Raw genomic sequence first — 13,736 nt, 5'->3', positions numbered from 1 at the left:
GGGTGGGGACAGAGATGAAAATCTCCAGGCCTGTTTTCTTGACAGAGAAGCAGAGAGAGAGAGAAACCCATCACTCCTCACAGTGAGGTGCTAGTCTCCCCCTGAGGAAGGGACAGGGGGAGCTTTGCAGGAAAACTTGCAGAACTTCTCAAATTTGTTGTAATAATCCCTTTTAAAAGAAACATCAGGAATATTATTCCTACTCAGAATAGCATCTTTCCTGCACAGGATTCATCTGGAAATAGCAAAGGTATGCCAAGCTGTGCAATACTGATATAATTCCTGCATGGAATATTATCTTCCCTTCTCTGCAAAGAGTGTTAAACTGTATAGAATTTGCTAGTTTCCTGTACAGAACAATGGGCAACAAACCCTGAAAGAAATAAAAGGGAAAATAAGAATGTAAGGTTTATTTTCACGGAAATTCAGGAAATCTTGCTAAGGCAGGGAGAAGTCTTGATGGGGATTCTTGGCCTGATGAGATTCTGAAAATCAGTGGGAACAAGAAATTTTGAAAGCACTCATCCCATCTCTAGTCAGACAGTTCTTCATGCAAACAGCTAGAAGTACCTGTCTAATTATTCCACTTTTCCCCTCCTTCACAGATATTTTAAGTAAACAGGAGTGAGGGTAAGCACTGGAAAAACTAGGGATGGTTATGAATGGAGGACAACCATGCCTAAAACCACTATAAAATTACGGGAGTGAAGTAGGAAGATGCCATAATAAATGTCTTATCAGGAATTGTTCCCACCAGACCATTAGTCCAATTAGCTCAGTATTATCAACCATACATGAAAATTTACAGAGCTGGTTCTAACCCCAGCAAAAGCCAGCTACAAATATTTAGACTAAAGAGCTAGGCTCACTCCTTTTAAGGAAACCTCATACTATGGAGGAGGCTGGTGTCTGTCATGTAGTGATGCAATTGGCAGTACTGACAACCAGGACATAATCAGAGTGGAGCAACTGGGGCTAAGCCCCAGGGTGTCAGATTTAGAGGGCACAGCCACAATGATTGCCCTGTTCTCTGTGGAGCCTCCTCATAGCAACAAGCCAAATTAGTCGTGTAGCCTATGCTTTCTCATTTGTGGCTGGAAGCAAACTGCCATGTGGCACTTGTCCAACCGAGCCTGCTCAGCAAACTTATTGCAATCCTCTGGATGCTGAAAAAGCACAAAACAAAAACAAAAGCTAAACCTCCAGTAGTGTTGGCCAGTGGAGAGAGGAGAAGAGAAGGCAACCACTGCATGTCTGGGCTCTACTTTGACTGCTGGTTTCAAGGAGAGATCCTGAGAAGGTGTGATGGGAAACTTTCTGAGCACTTCTATTTCAGAGCACAGGTGATCTCAGAAAGAAGCCTCTCCATCATGCTTTGTTTCTTAGGATCTCCCCTTGAAACCAACAACCAAAGGAGAGCAAGATGCTCAGGAAGAGGGGTGCCGGAGGAGGCAGGGCTTTGTTGCGGTGCTGCCAGTAGCTCCAGTGAAGAGCTCTCTCTGGAAAAACTGGAACCATCCAGTCCGGGATCCCCTTTTTAAAATGGGGATCGAAGGAGATTCTAGGAGAACTCTCTCTGAAGCAGATGGTGAGCAGCAGAAGGAGAAGAAAGGGATGCAAACCCGGACTTCTTCCCTCTGAAGAAATCACCCAGCACGGATCGGAGTGGGCGCCATATTTGGCACGGAGCCATGAGTAACCCTTTATTGGGGAGAGGAGAACAACCAATATAAGTTTAAAATATATAACAATTAAGTAAGTTGAAGCCTTTGATTTATGAAACAGCCCCATTAAGCTGAAAATAAGAATGAAAATATTTGGCTGAAAGAAGAAAAGCAGCGGCGAGCCTATCTTATCAGTCTGCCTCAAAAGCAAAACTAACTTTCCTCCCCAAGTGAACTCTTAATATAGCAGGCTGATTTCAAAGTCGAGAGAGTGAGATGGAAAAATAAATCTTATGTTTCTGGAAAAGAATCCCAGACGGTTCTAATGCCATTGGACAGGATTTAAGAGACTTGTGTTTCATGAATGCAGTTTGGCTGGGACATATTTCTCTTTGCCTCTTCCTGGACTCTGTGAATTTTTAATAACAGAATCTGGTTGTGTTCTGGAGAAGAAAGAAGGAGCTGACGTGGTCAACTGGACTGAGGAGCATCAAGGGGTTAATGGAAAGATCATAAGACGGGCTTCAAGGACAACTATTGGACAGTTTGAGACTCTATGACTGATGTTTTGTTTGCCGGACTGCGTGTGAGACTGATAACAGAAGCTTGTTAAACTCTGGAGAAGAAGAAATAATTGTGCCACTGTTCTATTTGATTTTGAATTTGCTGGGTTAAAAGTTGATTTTTATATTATGATATTTGGCTAAAGATTGGAGGGAGATCTAAGGGGAAGTTTATGACTAGGGGTTTGGATTGTTGATAAAATTGTGGAAATTGTTGAAGGATATATAAGGTGCGATCATTGTGGTTAAGGGCATAGTTAAGGGCAGCGTTCCTGCTGTCGGGGGAGTCACCTGTGAGACCTGCCGTCCCCAGGCACTGGGTGAGAGACAGTGTCTGGGAGTATTTCTGGCCTGCATTCCCCTGGCCTTCAGGACTGGGACCCTGCTGCTGCTGCTGCTGGTGCTGCTTTGGCAACCCCACCCCTTCTGCAACACCAGCCACCTGGCTGGAGGGGAGGGAGGCTGTAAAAGCCAGAAGCCAGGGCCCTGCTAGGGCAGCGTTCCTGCTGTCGGGGGAGTCGCCTGTGAGACCTGCCGTCCACAGGCACTGGGTGAGAGACAGTGTCTGGGAGTATTTCTGGCTTGCACTCCCCTGGCCTTCAGGACTGGGACCCTGCTGCTGCTGCTGCTTTGGCAACCCCACCCCTTCTGCAACACCAGCCATCTGGCTCGGAGGGGAGAAGGGGCATTAGAAGGGTGTGTGGGTTTGTTTTGTTTGTTTTTAACTGTTATTGAGTTGCATAGAGACAGTGGACCTGATGGAACAGGAAGGGGGGAGGGCATTGGAGGGGGCAGCCATTGAAGTGGTGCTGGGTAGGGGAAGGAATGGTGGTGGGGGTAGAACATGCCCACGTAGGAGAAGAGAGGTTAGATATCTTACATCTATCCCCTCTTCTAGTCCTACCTCCAACCAGATGGTATCAGGCGACCATATCAGCAAACCCTCGAGCCACACGGTGCTGTTGATGAACGCCAGGTCAGTACAAAATAAGACTGCCCTCATCCATGATGTAATTCTGGATGAGGGTGCTGACCTGGCGTGCATTACTGAGACCTGGGTGGGAGAGGAAGGTGGTGTCCCCCTCTCCCAGCTGTGTCCTCCTGGGTACTCAGTCCAGCACCAGTGTCGCTCGGAGGGTCGGGGAGGGGGAGTTGCTATAGTCTATAGGAGTTCTATCTCCTTGACCAGGCTTCCTATCCCTTTGAGGGGAGGTCTTGAGGGCCTGTATTGTGTGTTGGGCTCACGAGACAGATTAGGGATTCTGTTGGTGTACCGCCCACCCTGCTGCGTACCAACAGTCTCCCTACCTGAGCTGACGGAGGTCGTCTCGGACCTGGTGCTGAGGACTCCCAGGCTGTTGGTGCTGGGAGACTTCAACATCCATGCCGAGGCTGCCTTGACTGGGGCGGCTCAGGACTTCATGGCCGCCATGACAACCATGGGGCTGTCTCAATGTGTCATCGGCCCGACACATGAGAAGGGCCATACCTTGGACCTGGTTTTCTCAACGGGACTGGAAGGTGGTGGTTTGGATGTGGAGGGGCTGGTTGTGACCCCATTGTCATGGTCAGACCACTTCCTGGTCAAGTTCAGTCTATTAGCTTCTTCTTCCCTCTGCAAGGGTGGGGGATCGATTAAGATGATCCGCCCCCGGAGACTAATGGATCCGGATGGTTTACTGAATGCTCTGGGGGATTATCCGTCTGATATGGTCGGCGCTCCTGTCGAAGCTCAGGTCACCCTATGGAATAGGGAGATGACCCAGGCGGTTGACATGATTGCGCCTAAGCGCCTTCTCCCTGCTCGCCGAGCCCAGACAGCTCCTTGGTATACTTCTGAACTGCGGGCGATGAAGCGAGAGGGGAGACGGCTGGAGCGCAGGTGGAGGAAGTCCCGCTTGGAATTCGATCGAACACGACTTAGAGCCCATTATCGGGCCTATTTCGTGGCAATACGGCTGGCGAAACGGCAATATTTCTCCAGCCGCATTGCTTCCTCAGAATGTCGTCCAGCAGAGCTGTTTCGGGTGGTCCGGGATCTTCTTCAACCGGGAAATCCGGTGGAGGTCCCGGACTGCTCATCAGCTCGCTGTGACGAGTTTGCTTTCATTTTGAGGAAAACATCGCTCAGATTCGCAGTGGGCTGGACTCCACTGTTACTGCAAAATCGGAAGATGTGTCCAGTGTGCCATGCTTAGGTCAAACTTTAATGGATGAGTTTCAATTGTTGAGACCCGAGGATGTGGACAAGGTGCTTGGATCTGTCCGTTCTACCACCACTCTGCTCGACCCTTGCCCATCTTGGCTAATCGGAATTTCTACCAGGGGGGTTCGCACCTGGGTCCAGGAGGCCGTGAACGCCTCTTTGAGAGAGGGAGTGGTCCCTACTGCCTTGAAAGAGGCGGTAATTCGACCACTCCTTAAAAAGCCTAACCTGGACCCAAGGCTGGTGGTTAACTACCGACCAGTGGCGAACCTCCCTTATTTGGGCAAGGTGTTGGAGCGGGTTGTGGCCGGGCAACTCCAGGCGCTGCTGGATGAAACGGATTTTCTGGATCCATTTCAATCAGGTTTCAGGCCGGGTTTTGGTACAGAGACTGCCTTGGTCACCCTGTACGATGACCTTTGCCGGGAGACAGACAGGGGGAGTGTGACCCTGTTGATACTCCTGGACCTCTCAGCGGCTTTCGACACCATCGACCATGGTGTCCTTCTGGATAGGCTGGCTGGGTTAGGAGTTGGGGGCACTGTTTTATGGTGGTTCTGCTCCTTCCTAGCTGACCGTGTCCAGAGGGTGGTGCTGGGGGACAGTTGCTCTGCCCCATGGCATTTATGTCATGGGGTTCCTCAGGGCTCGATACTGTCTCCCATGCTGTTTAACATCTACATGAAACCGCTGGGAGAGGTCATCAGGAGGTTTGGGCTGAGGAGTCAGCAATATGCTGACGACACTCAGCTCTACCTCTCGTTTTCCACCAATCCAGGTGAGGCGGTTTCTGTGCTGAACTCGTGTCTGGACCTTATAATGGACTGGATGAGGGTTAATAAATTGAAACTCAATCCAGACAAGACGGAAGTGCTGTTAGTGGGTGCTTCGCCGGACAGGTTGGAGGGCCATTTCCCTGCCCTGAATGGGGTTACACTCCCCCTAAGGGACAGGGTCCGCAGCCTGGGGGTGCTCCTGGACCCCAGTCTAACTTTGGAAGCCCAGGTGGACTCGGTGGCCAGAGGCGCCTTCCTTCAGCTGCGGAAATTAGACCAGCTGCGGCCCTACCTGGACGAGCGGAGTCTCATGACAGTTACACACGCACTGGTAACATCTCGTATAGACTATTGCAATGCGCTCTACGTGGGGCTGCCTTTGAAGACGGTCCGGCGACTGCAACTGGTCCAGAATCGAGCTGTGCGGCTGGTGAGTGGTGGAGCCGCTAGAGATCACATCAAGCCAATTCTGTTCAATTTACATTGGTTACCAGTTGCTGCCCGAGCCCAATTCAAAGTGCTTGTTTTGACATATAAAGCCCTAAATGGCTTGGGCCCTGGATACTTGAAGGACCGCCTCCTTCCATATGAGCCTACCCGGCAGTTAAGATCTAGCCAGGGGGCCCTTTTGAAAGAGCCATCCCTCAAAGAGGTAAGAGGGATGGCTTGTAGACAAAGGGCCTTCTCGGCAGCTGCCCCCAGACTATGGAACGCCCTCCCAATTGAAATCCGTCTGGCGCCGACGTTGATGACATTTCGGTGCCAGGTCAAAACCTTCCTGTTCCAGAAGGCTTTTAATTGAAATAACAACTGTGGGTCCTGATGATGGCAATTTTAATTGTATTTTAATTGTATTTTAATTGTATTTTAATCATTTTATTGTATTGAATTTTAATTATTGTAAGCCGCCCAGAGACCTCTGGGTAGAGTGGGCGGCATATAAATTAAATAATAATAATAATAATAATAATAATAATAATAATAATAATAATAATAATAATAATAATAATAATAATAATAATAATAATAATAATAATAATAATAATAATAATAATAATAATAATAATAATTTATACAAACCCCATTCACTGGTATGCCTGAGATGGCCTCCAAAATTTAAGACAACAAATGGAGACTTGGTCTGTTCAATCAAAAACGTTTTGGAACAGTGGTACAAGAAATAGAAAAGGAATGGCAGATTACTATGCAAAATATAATAATAACAGGGTTTCAGCAAGTGCATGAAGGTCTTAGCAAAATAGAAGATCTGATGAAAGTGACAAAAGAGGGGACATTAGATGTCAAACAAAACTTAAATGAAGCTGCACAAACTTTAGAACCGTCTTTATTGGGCATGACACCAGGTAACATAGGTGGGATAGAGAGTTATCCAGTGACCTATGCAGCTTCCAAAATTTAAAAGCATTATGTTAAAAATCTTAAGAAAGAAACACTGAAACAAGAGAATCTTATTGTGAAAATATGGGAAGTGACAAAAATGGATATTCTGTCAGATGGGCTGAAAGACTGTTCAATTCAAAAGGAAACTGAACGATGGGATGTATTGTATAAATGGCTGCAGTTACCAGATAGTGTTGGAGTAACATAGAATTAAACTAAAATTTAATGATAAGATGAAAGCAAGAGGGTAATCAACTGTGAAAAAGCAAAAAGTTGATCTGTTATTGTAATATGAATTGATTGGTTGATGGTATACTCTGTGTTCTCCTATCCCCCTAACCCTTTTTTCTTTCTTCCTTCTTCCCTTTCCCCCACTACTTTTTGTATTCCCTACCCTGTCCTTAAATAAATTCTTAAATAAAAAAGGAAGAGGAGTGACTGCCCCTTCTTTTTCCTCTGGTGGCACATGCTGCTGAATATTTGCCGCTTCTTTCCTTTTCTGGCATCCAGGGGAATGCATTGGGGTGGCTACACATGCTTTGGTTGTAGGGACCACCACAAGGCACTTTGCTTCCTACCACAGATGGGAGAGATTGGGCTACATGGCTGCATGTCTTTAGCTCCTCACTTTCAAGGAGGATCAGCAGAGGGCAAGGCAATTGGTAGAGTCGCAGTCTCTAAATTTAACATGTTCTCGAGTTTTGTTTTGTTTTTGTTCCAGATGCCAAAATTACTAGTTAGAACTCTGCTGAAGGCTATAGTTCTTCACAGTCCCTGCGATTCGTACACAGGTTTTGCATCTGAGCAGAATTCCACATGGAACCTTCTAGAGCTGAAGAGCCTTAAGAGAAAAATTCCCCTCCCCGACCCTAGCACAGAAGCTCCAATTGTTACTAACAGTTCCCTCTTTTGGCCACTGCTCAGGCAGTACAGCACTCCCAAGATTTATTCTATAGTAGTGCCACGCTTGACGACAATGCATTCCAGCAAAATCGCTGTTAAGCGAAATCGTTGTCAAGCGAAAAAAATCCCCACTGAAATGCATTGAAAACCGGTTCCAATGGGGGAAATACCTCATCATCCAGCGACGATTGCCCATAGAGAACCGCCGATCAGTTGTTAAAAATCGCTGCAATGTGAAGCTTCCGTCCGGAAAGCAGCCATTTTGAGAAGGGAAGGAAACCATTTTGTAGAACTGGAAAGCAGCCATTTTGAGATGGGAGGGAAGCCATCTTGCAGAAGGAAGCCATTTTGCGGTGCCGAAAAGCAGCCATTTTGAGAAGGAAGCCATTTTGCAGAGCCGGAAAAAAACAGGCTCCAAATCAACGTAAAGTGGATTTCCTCCATTGGAACCATCATTTTGCAATTGCAATAGCGATTGCAAAAATGTCATCGTCAAGCGATTTGAACGTCATGCGGGGTAAGCGTCTAGCGGGGCACCACTGTATTTTCTAGGAAATTCTTTTTTTGTAAGCTGTTTCCTCTTTCTGATTTTCTCTCTCCTGGGGAGTCAGTCACCCCAAGAAGCACATCCTCCAGTCCCTCAGTATGCTTGTTGAGTTTCAGGGGTGTAGGTTTTACAGGCTGAAGCTTTATGAGAGACACACAGAAACTTCTTTTTGTTGTTTTATTATTATGGATGCAGGAGGAGGCAAAGAAGGTATATTTGTTTAATGGAAGCACATCTGGATATTTCTCTTTCATGCCCATAGTTCATAGTAAATTATTTTAAAAGTAAAGCAAAAAACTGAGAAGACATTTCCAAAATGAGATTGACAAGAATTAATTCCATGTATACAAGACTATTGTTTTGTCCTACTGCATCCTTTACACATTTCCCCGATTGCTCCTTTTTATTTCTGTCTGCTTACAAACCTTTCAAAGAGCCAGTGTTGTATAGTACAGTGGACCCTCAACTCACGGAATTAATCCGTATTGGAATGGAGTCCACAGGTCAAAAAGTCTGTAGGTCAAATATGCATTTCCCATAGGAATGCATTGAAAACCATTTAATCCATATCTGCTGTTTTTGTTCCATAGGAACTAATGGAAAGCCTGCTAATCCATACTCTACCACTAGGGGGAGATATTTTTTCTTTTTTCTTCTTTTGACCTAAGGTGAACTTAGGTAAAAAAAAATTCAGGAAAGGAGGGGGGGAGGCAGGGAACAGTTTTAAAAGCACTTAATTTTTTTTTTCATCCAGGCCATTTTAAAGCATGTTTGAACACAGAGACATGACTCTGAACTGCATTTTAAACCTGTTTGAAAGCCAGCATTCTTCAGCACAGAGACATGACTCTGAACTGCATTTTAACCCTGTTTGAAAGCCAGCATCCTGAATTCTTCAGTACAAAGAGAGACATGACTCTGAATTGTATTTTAAAGCTTTTTTTCAACCAAGCCAAGCCAAGCCAAGCCAAGCCAAGCCAAGCCAAGCCAAGCCAAGCCAAGCCAAGCCAAGCCAAGCCAAGCCAAGCCAAACCAAACCAAACCAAACCAAACCAAACCAAACCAAACCAAACCGAAAGAAAGAAAGAAAGAAAGAAAGAAAGAAAGAAAGAAAGAAAGAAAGAAAGAAAGAAAGAAAGAAAGAAAGAAAGAAGGAAGGAAGGAAGGAAGGAAGGAAGGAAGGAAGGAAGGAAGGAAGGAAGGAAGGAAGGAAGGAAAAGGAAGGAAAAGTGTTACATACAGCACTGATGTTACCTGTCTGTCATGGGGTTGGAGGGAAAGTTCCATCCTATGGGGAGTGGAAGGCGGGACATCAGGAGGAGGGGCTGTACTGTATATATATGTGAAGCCTGTGTGGAGAAGTTAGGAGAAGCTAAAGGAGAGCTGAAGGAGAAGCTGGGAGAAGAAGCTGGTGTTGGAGTCTGTGTGTCAGACTGAGTACAACTGTGTGTCAGTTAGTACATGCCTGATAGGTTCAGGTTTCTTTATAGGTAGCCAGAACTGATAGGTTCCGGGTCTGTGCTTTACTTTAAAGTGTTCTGTGTGAACCAAACTGTTGTATGTATGATTGAGACTAAGCCACGTTACAGTATCTTCTTTACCTGATCATTTTATTTTCCCTGTTTGTTATTTAAATAAACCTTGTTCTTTTGTTTAGTAAAATCCATTCCTGGTCTGTGTGACTTCTTATAGGGAATGGTTGGTGGCAGCTTAGTTAAAGGGTGGTATATCCCAGTAGGTCTGGGGTTGTTACATTGATTGGTGTCCAGCGTGTGGGATACGACTGGTCCAGTTGTCCAGTGGTCCAGCAAAACCTTGGCAAGTGTGCCCAGAGCAAGGGGGGTCTAGTCAGGGACAATCTGAGAGCGCGTAGGTAATCTTCTAGGCTTACCTCACGGGGAGGTACGCTGGTGGAAGAACGTGCCAACTCAGATTGGGGACTAGATTAGGGAGCTCTGAGGCAACCCGTTTTGGCGGGAAAAGGACTGAGGCAAAGCTGTGTGAAGTAACAGTGATTTAGCCTGTCTGCTGAGAGGCCTAGCAGAGGGGGTGAATTCTGCCTGGCAACAGTTGCAAGTTAGTGCTGAAGGAACAGCAGCAATCTATAGAAGGCTGTTTCTGAGGCAAAAGGAAAAAAGTCTTCGCTTTATTTTGAGGCTTGACTTTTGAAGGCAGCCTGTTCTGGGGGGGATTATGCCCTTGACTCGAAGCCAAATGGCAGAAATGGGGGAAGTAAGGGACCCACAGGTAGACCAAGGTTCTGAGGAGGAATTTGGCTCAGTGCAGGAGGAGAGCACGGGAGAACTGACCTCAGAACTCAGAAAAATGCTCCTAGCCCAACAGCATGAATTTAGGATGAAACAATTAGAAAGGGGAACGGCCCTGAGGATAAAAGAGATGGAACTGAAACATAGAATTAGAATGGTACAATTAGAATTGGATTTCCTAAATAAGTTTATTAACAATTTATCAGTTGAAGAAATGTCAAAGAAAGAAAAGTATGAGGCTCAGGTCAGACAAAGTGAGCAAGAACTTGAAAAAGTAAAAGAGATAAAAGCTAGGGCTGAGGAAGAAATTTTACAGATCAGGGCTGAGTTTGAGGCTAAGCAAAAGGAGCTGGATTTGAGAATAAAAGAGAAGAAATTGCAGCTAGAACAGAAACCAAAAGAAGGCACACAGGTTAAGGCACAACATCAAAACCTGAATTATTCTGAAGAAAACATGAGGGAAACATGGGACCCTAAGTACTCCAAAGGGTTAGGTCAGAGCCCGCCAAAAATGGGCGACCATTTTGTTGATAAAACTTCTGGGCAGAGCCAGTCCAGGAACCAGATTTTGGAGGGAAAACCAAAACCAGGTGAGAAAGACTCCAAGTACAGCAGAAAATGTTATTTCTGTCAAGGAAAGGGCCATCTAATCTCAGAGTGTGAGAAATGGAAGCAGCTAAAGGGAAATTTGCCTCATGATTTGAGTGGAACCAAGCCAAAAGCTGTGTTCTGTGTCCAGACAGAGCAAAGCTCCTTGCCATTGAGGGAGCCTGTTACCATGGCTACTCAATCTGAACCAGTTACATCTGCTGATCAGGCTGGGGAACATGGTCCTCTTGTGGAGGTCAAGCGCTGCTTACGAGTGAGGACAGATTCGCAGTTGTTTGAGACCGCAGGGGTGGACGTAGGAATACTTGACCATCAGTATAGGGGGCTAAGGGATACGTGTTCCCAGGTGACCCTGTGCCATCCAGACATTATTCCTAGGGAGTATATAATCCCAAATGAGAGCTTGAAGGTGGCAGGGATTGAGGGACAGGTGATCTCACTGCCAGTAGCTGAGGTACCTGTGAGCTTTCAAGGCTGGAGGGGAGTGTGGCGGCTAGCGATTTCATCGACTCTGCCAGCAGCCGTGCTCGTGGGAAATGACCTGGCTGAACATGTGAAACGGGTGCTAGTGATTACACGCTCACAAGCCACCACGGGGACAGTTCAGGGGGGTACTGAAGAGCCCGAGACGGAGGCAGATGAGGGGAGTTCCAAAGCTGTGGTGGAAACCTTAACCACAGACAGCCGATTTGGCCAAGAGCAAAAGGCAGACGCCACTCTCCAAAAGTGTTTTGAACAGGTGACAGACGCCCAGCTAACACCTGAAACCCCAGTGAGATTTTGTGAGAAAATGGGGATTTTATATAGAGAGACCCTGAGGAACATCTCAAAAGGGGGAGATGGGGTCAGAAGTCAGCTAGTGGTACCTGAAAAGTATCGCCCCATGATCTTACAAAGGGGGCACTCTGACATGTTTGCTGCGCACTTAGGAGTGAACAAAACACAGCAGAGAATCACACAGAATTTTTACTGGCCTGAAATAGGAAAGCAGATCAAAGAGTTCTGTAAACAATGTGATGTGTGTCAGAGGCAGGGGAATAACCGTGACAGGACCAAAGCAAAGTTGTGCCCTTTGCCTGTGGTTGACACTCCGTTCAAATGTATAGGGGTGGATATTGTGGGACCTTTGCCCAAGGCCACAAAGAGGGGGAACAGGTTTATTCTCACCATTGTGGACCATGCCACGAGGTACCCTGAAGCCATACCCTTAACTAACATTGAAACTAACACAGTGGCAGATGCCTTGGTGGGGTATATGTCCAGGATGGGATTTGCCTCAGAAATAATCACAGATTTGGGCGCAACGTTTACATCGAAGCTCATGAAACGGTTATGGCAAATCTGTGGAATTAAACACAAGGAAACCACTGCCTATCACCCTGAAAGTAATGGGTTAACGGAGAAGTTCAATGGGACTCTAATGCGCATGATTAGGGCTTACTTGGCAGAGAATCCAAACAATTGGGACCAGAAGCTGCAATCCCTTTTGTTTGCTTATCGATCAGTGCCACAAGCCAGTACCGGGTTCAGTCCGTTTGAACTCTTGTTTGGGAGAAGGGTGAAAGGGCCCCTTGATTTAATCAAACAAAATTGGGAGCAGATCACCCAGGATGACCCACAAGATGTTGTGACATATATAGACTCTTTAAGGAATGACCTAAAGAGAAACCTAGAGCTAGCAGCAGAGACCCTGCAAGCTCAAAAGGTCAGAAAGAAAGCTTGAGATGACCAGGAAGGCAGGGAGAGGCACTTTAACCCAGGGGAGGAAGTGCTGTGGCCTAGGCCCTGCAAAGAGAACAAACTGCAGCTGGGTAGCCCAGAAACAAAATATTTGGGTCACATAGTAGGGGGAGGAGTGATCAAACCCCTAGAGGCCAAGATAGAAGCTGTTCGTGATTGGCCTAGACCCAACACCAAGAAAAAAGTCAAATCATTTCTTGGGTTGGTGGGCTACTACAGAAAGTTCATCCCGAGGTTTAGCGAGATTGCGGCTCCGCTGACCGATCTGACGAGGAAGAAGACTGATGACCGCATCCCGTGGACCAGCAACGGTGAGGAGGCGTTCCAGAGGTTGAAGGAGGCCCTCATCAACTATCCAGTGCTGCGTGCTCCAGACTTCGACCGGGAGTTCATCATCTACACCGATGCGTCTAACAGCGGGGTAGGAGCAGTTCTTTGCCAGGAGGATGAAAATGGTGACCAGCATCCAGTGTCCTACCTGAGTAGGAAGCTCCAGAAAGGTGAGAGACATTTGGCAACCGTGGAAAAGGAGTGCCTGGCCATAGTCTACGCGATCCAGAAGGCCAAGCCTTACATCTGGGGAAGACATTTTATTCTGTGCACTGACCATTCACCATTGCAATGGTTAAAGACAATGAAAACCCACAATAGTAAACTTATGAGGTGGGCTTTAAACCTGCAAGACTATGACTTTGAAGTGAAGGTGGTCAGAGGGTCAGTGAACTGTGTTGCTGACGCCTTGTCAAGAAGACCCGAAGAATGAAGACGGCGAAAGAAACATGGACTATGTATATATTTTGGTGACCAAAGGTTAAATGTACTTGTTTATTAAACATGCTTGGTTTGTATGAATAAAGGTAACTTGATGTATTGTAAATGGTAAAGGTTTAAATGTCTAATTGATATGTTTATCCTAGAGTAAGTATGGTATTGTATGTTATGGTATAACTGTTTTTGTATGTTTTGGAACCAGGTTGTTTTTTGGAGAAAAGCACTTTAGCTTTCCCCCTACAAAACAACTTATAAAGAGGGGAGGTGTTACATACAGCACTGATGTTAC

The 13,736-nt window shown here is 46.2% G+C and overlaps 1 long non-coding RNA gene across 1 annotated transcript in view; it reads left to right on the top strand.

Annotated features, from left to right (window-relative positions):
* Nucleotides 1-13,736, top strand: part of LOC144588445 (uncharacterized) — a 407,977-nt gene that overhangs the window by 246,961 nt on the left and 147,280 nt on the right. The gene's annotated exons all lie outside the window — the stretch shown is intronic.

Source organism: Pogona vitticeps, chromosome 3 (genome assembly GCF_051106095.1).
Source record: "Pogona vitticeps strain Pit_001003342236 chromosome 3, PviZW2.1, whole genome shotgun sequence".
In the NCBI taxonomy this organism is placed as follows: Eukaryota; Metazoa; Chordata; class Lepidosauria; order Squamata; family Agamidae; genus Pogona; species Pogona vitticeps.
The sequence above is the reverse complement of the archived record's forward strand: the minus strand, read 5'-3'. Positions and strand labels throughout refer to the sequence as shown.